We start from the raw sequence: 5,938 nt of genomic DNA on the forward strand, positions 1-5,938 counted from the left end.
GTGATACTGGTGGTTTCTTACCGACGTATAGGCCCTTATCGACTCAGGAGGCCCCTGGTTAGCGCAGGGCTCTCTGGCCAGCATTTGAGTGTCCGGACCTGTGGGCCGGTTCCCCTTGAATACGACCTCCAGCAGGCCCTTCTGGCCCTTCGGGCCCTCAAATCGCCCCTTAATCGTAGGTCCCGAAGAGGCCGAAAGACCCCTCGGGACCTAAGGGGGAGGGGCATGTGCATCTGCCCCCCCCCCCCCCCCCCGCCAACACTACTGTAGTTGGCTGTCAACTAGCGTTTAGCCTGCATCAGCCCTGTTTATATAAATTGCTTGCTTTGGTGAGGTAGTAAACAAAACCTTTTTAGACGGAGTTAAGGCTCGATAATGTGCGATGCGTAAAAAAACAGTCTGTTATGACTGATCGCTGTACTTGTATTCTCTCCCTCCATCAGATAATTATCGTAAGAGTCAGGACTAAGACTGGTGCTCCTTTGTTTTGCGCAAGGCGAAGCTGATAAAATGCGGAAATAGATGAGACTCGCTTTAACTATCTTCTGACCTATAGCACATAATAATCTCGCATTACGGTTAAATTGATGTCATTAAGATCATGTGATTGGATTGCGGCTGAACGTGGGCTAACGTTCAGCCACTGTGTGCCAATGTCAGTTGGATGGGCCAAGCGCTAATACCGTTCTGAATTAAAGCCTATTTCGGCCCAGCACAAATACGATTAGCGTTTAATAAATACGCGACCAGACCACATTATACCGAACGATGACGTATGAGCCCCAAGACATTTCTATTGGGTTCATTCATTCATCATCAGCTGACACAAAGGCCACGAAGGTCAGACCGAAACGAGCCGAAGTAATTCATCGTTCAATCCGTTTGTGGCGAACATCTTCCGCTTAGCAATTAATCACCCTGTAATTTGTTCGTAATAATCAAGGCACAGAGACAATGGTGAGGGCTACACTCAATCCCCATCAATCATAGCTATACGGCTGATAGATATAGATATGCCATCAGTGTGTCTCGCTGGGATACATCCCCAGATAGTTAATGGGGCGCAGTATCCGTCCCCCCCCCAACCCCAGCCCCCCTACCCCTAGTTGTTTGTAGCATGCTTTCCGATCAAGCACATCAGTGACTTATACCTGCAGCACGCGAAAAGCCATAAAGCTACCTTGCATGAAACTTTGGATGACCACGCCGTGCCAGATCATGTTAAAACGGTGTCATTAGCGATATAGTAGATACCAAGCGTGGAAGCATGTTCGTCTTCTCGTATTGTTCAGTGTTTCATGATCAGCTCTTGGCATTAGGTTCAAGCACGGTACATAATGTCAGAAAAGGTCAAACCTAGCCACATTAATATAATGATAGGTCATCGTAAGCATGGGTGCTCAGAGTTTTGCAAATGGGTTTCGGCACAACTAAAAACCCTCATTGAAAAAATATTTTAATGTGCCGTAGTCGTGCAATATCACATGACATGCCACATAACAACCCGCATGTTTTACGCTTACTTATTCTTACATGTGGACCTTAGTTTGAATAGTTAACGATTATTCATACGCAGTAATATATATATATATATATATATATATATATATATATATATATATATATACATATAATATGGCAGTAATAACAACCTTATTCTTGGAGAACAACGAGGGGAATGGAGATATTACATATGGGCTGATATTTCAGCAGCATGCCTTTATCAAAACAATAGCAGAAGTTTCGAGAAGCAATAGCTATTGTTTCGATAATAAAATAAAATAAATTCGATAATAGCGGCGCACCCACCGCGTGATCTAAGATACCGAGTGATGCATTATCATTTTTTTAGTCATGCTGTACATCATATATATTTTCTTAATTGCAAAACTGTGTTGCCTGTTATCCCATCTGGAGGCCACTCTGCTCCTCTTAAAGATCCACGGAACGAGTTCACGAATAACCTGGTGCTTCAGATACACATCATGGCTGTAAATACATCTGAGTTCATGGTGCCCTTCTGCTCCGTGAATCGAAAAAAGTTACACCGCTTCATACCCGTTTGAAATGGGTGTGCTACTTAACTTAATTTGATAGCAGGTTTCAAGTGAATTTTACCCAAGTCATTACGCCACAGAGTGATACGAAAATAGCAGCCGCTACCTGCCGTCTAGGCTCATTTTCCAAGTGACCTTCCCGTCCACAAAGCCGAGCTGCAGTGACCTAATAGCAAAGCTCCAGATTAACTCTATAGGTGCAGTCGAGCCAGCTAAAATGCCAGCAACAAATATAGCCTTTTGGCACTGCAACTAAATTTGTCCATGCTTGCAGCAAGACTGACAGATTTCTCAAAATACTTAAGCTTTACCCGAGTATTTGCAAGCCGGCGTACAGAGTGAGCTGACGCCCACCCTATCGTCAGAGAGCATAATCAATCATAAATGTTCACCAGTGCCAAAATTTTAGGACACCTATTGAAGCGATGACGCGTCTAACGTACGTCATCGGCGGTAAATCTGCGGTCAGGAGGTCGGACTGTGACCAACCAGGCAGCGGGGTAATGTAATGAACGAGAGGAGGTCCCGTCTGCGAAGGGAGCGGGTGTGGATCGGGTGTGGAGCGACCGTGCTGCAGGGGGCTCGTGCAGGACATATTGTACAATGGGGGCAAGCCCGACGACCGGAAAAAGTGGAGTTAGAGGTGGAGGATTTTGTTTGCTTCTAGCGTATAAGATGGCTGAATGGAGGTAAATGTTCTGGTTGCTTGGTATTTTTATGTTTTATTCCCCTGGTGCACAAATGTATTGACTCGACACATCCATACCATTCGCGAAACAGACCACTAGCCTCCAAAAATTAGTCAAGCGTTTCTACGTCGTTTCCACGATTGGGGAGGCCTTTCCTCCCCAATTAACAGTTGAAAGACGGCATGACGGTTGGTTTATCTTATTATTCGATTTTGTATAACAAAAACAATGCAATAAAAGGTCCGCACAGAAGTAAGCGGTTTACTCAAAGGAGCTATCCAAGAGAAGAGTGCGACACGAAAGGAAAGAAGGTGATTACTGGAATCAAGAGAGTGGGGTAAGTGGACAGAGTGAATTCTTGGAGAGCGTCAACCATCCCTGAGCGAGTCAACGTTGTCTATGTTATTGCCAGAGAGAACCATGTCTAATTTACTTGTTCAGTCACGAGGTCAAAGGATCAAAGTAATGTTCAAATTACCGGAAAGAGTTCATATTGTGATTGTAAAAAAGGGGGCAAAGAGTATGAAACATTTGTTAAGCCTGTTATCACCTACCTTTTACTTTTTCACAAACCTTTTGAGTTTGGTGATTCAGAACTTTCTGGCAGGTTCACAGGCTCAGCCTTGTTCTTCGCCAGATAGTGCAGAAAATTTATCATTACGGATCGGGACTCCAGTCCGGATCTGTGCAACGCCGGCCCAGTGTGCTACCTATCTCACCACGGGGGCTCAACGAATTGTCTGTTCCGACATTCTATCGGCACTCAGAGATCCGATTTCGGGATGGTGAGCCATTAAGCATAATTCAAAGCTTTAAAAGAAGCTGGGGCGTGGAGCGTTTATGGAGACACTTAAGGTGAGTTTGTTATACCGAGACACTGTAAGACTGGTCCATATTACCCTTGCAAGCATTTCGATGATTTGTAAAGATTGGGGCTCTCGATGATAGTAATGAGGCGAGCAAATCGCAATGCAAAAGCGTCATATATCATGGCAAATGTGCTTCCTGACTCAGGAAGCACATTTGAGATGACGATGTTGGTGGAGCAAGTACTACCAAATCCAGAGGCACACGGGACGCACCCGCCCTTTCTGGCGGGGAAGGCCCTGCGCGGACCTGGTGGGCGTCAGTTGTTGGAGACTACTTCAAGATAAGTGACGCTGGAGTGGTCCAGGCCGACCTGCATGCTATGCCACTATTTTCAGGGATTTTCTGACCTTGTGGCATAACTCATCTTCGAGGCAGGGTAATGTGAGACACACCATATTTTGTTGTCTTCTTCTTGGTGGATGGTTGAGACTGGGACGCCGGTCGATAACTTGTTTAACTAACAGCGAATTAGTTCCGGAGGACGTCCGTTGGTTTGGAATGTATATACGACACGGTCTGTAATTCAATTGGTGGCCCGTGGTGTCGAAAGATGATCAGCTTACCGGAGCTCATTTTTAGAACGTTATTTTTGTGCGTCTTTAATGCGCGGATGAACTAAGTTATGCCAAAGTGCGTTTCTTTCACGTGAAGTTCTCTCATACGTGTATTGACTGGAGAGCGTGTCAAGAGAACGTCTAAAAACGGGACAACACCGTGTTCATCCTGAAGTTCGGTAGAAAACTTGATGTGTACAATGCTATCCCGCTGGCCAGCTCGGGCCCAGGTCATATCCTAGCACGCTCGCTTTGGATGGGGATGTCCCCTCAATGACCCAAAACGCTTCTCCACTCGTGGAAAGCTGTCTTCCCGATGGAATGTATGCTAAAGAAAACTTGGCACGTTGTTCAATCAATGGTACGAAGGGTTCAAGTAGTGTAAAGGGAGTGTTCTACATTTGTATGGGGCTTTGGACTGCAAAACGCATCTTGAAGATAATACGGTGCAGTTCAGAGAGTTTACCCCTCTAGTTTCTGGGCTACACGTCCGCGAAGATGTGTATACTTTTCCGGGGAGACTATTTCAAGGCCATCTAGGCATCTATGACGTCATAAAACGTCATGTAGATTCTGTCATTCCATTATCCACGCGGTGATCAACGCCACGACAAAATAAGTGCTGAGGTGTTTATATCTGGCGTTTATGGCCACGCTCTACAGATAAAACGACAGTCAATTCGCTCTCAATCAATGTTGTGCATGATACTATGACGTAATCAAACAATGGCTCATTGGTGGGCATATTTGCTTAACAGAGGTATCGTGTTGTTGAGGGCAGTCTTTTCCGCTTAAAAGTACACCAATTGTTATACGTGCGTTCATTTCATCTTACCTCATGCTTGCTTCATTACCTTCAAAAGTTAAACATTCCTCTTAAATTGTGCACCAGAGGAATGTACCACTCGGTTAGCAATATAATTACCACTAAAGCAATAAGCATTCAGAACATTTCCTTATCTAGAAAAAAAAATAGTTTAGTGGATGGCTAAGTCGCACATACAAGCTGGATAGTTTCGAACGGTTCTACAGCAGGAGGTCTCTGTTGCAACTGGCAGGAGGTCTCATTTATTTCCACAGAGAGGCCCCTTCATGGAAGAAAGGAGGTCCCACCTAGGTAAGATTTTTGTATGATGAAAAACTAAAATACGATTGGAGACCACGGTCAGCACCACCGGAAGGCTACAGCCCTGTTCTACTGGAATTTGGGGTGATTGGAAGTCCGCGGTGCAGCAGGAGACCCTCGTCATGGTGGATGCGTTCTGGATGCTCGAAGGCATGAGGGCCTCTTCGGATTGAGAGGAAGCTCCTTTTATGAGCAGCTGTCCTAATCTACAGCAGGCCTCATCACGGCCCTCTGCTGTGCAACCGGTATGGGTCAGTGCCTGCAACACATGAACTGCAGAGGATTTTTCTTGAACATCTGTCTTAGCAACTACCGCATTTTAGTCACAAATTATGCCGGTCATGAAACGTCGACAAGGTGTAGCTCTCTGAGCCATGGGCTAAAACATATATGATATATGCAGAGGGTTCAAAGCTCTATGTAGCAGGGAATTCCATTTTCTGCGCCCGATTGACTATTTCTGTGCGCTATTGTCATGGCTAGATTATGGGTTTGCTCCTGCTAGCTGGTCAATTCATTCAACATACCCACCGGCACTGACACGTTAAACATATAGTATTGGAACGACTTTGCACAGCGAGAAGCGTATTGGGTGACATGGCGACGAGCTATAACATTATTGGTACTAGGTTTTCCTCATGC

The sequence above is a fragment of the Pollicipes pollicipes genome, unplaced genomic scaffold (assembly GCF_011947565.3).
Source record: "Pollicipes pollicipes isolate AB1234 unplaced genomic scaffold, Ppol_2.1 Scaffold_4881;HRSCAF=5763_pilon_pilon_pilon, whole genome shotgun sequence".
NCBI lineage: Eukaryota > Metazoa > Arthropoda > Thecostraca > Pollicipedomorpha > Pollicipedidae > Pollicipes > Pollicipes pollicipes.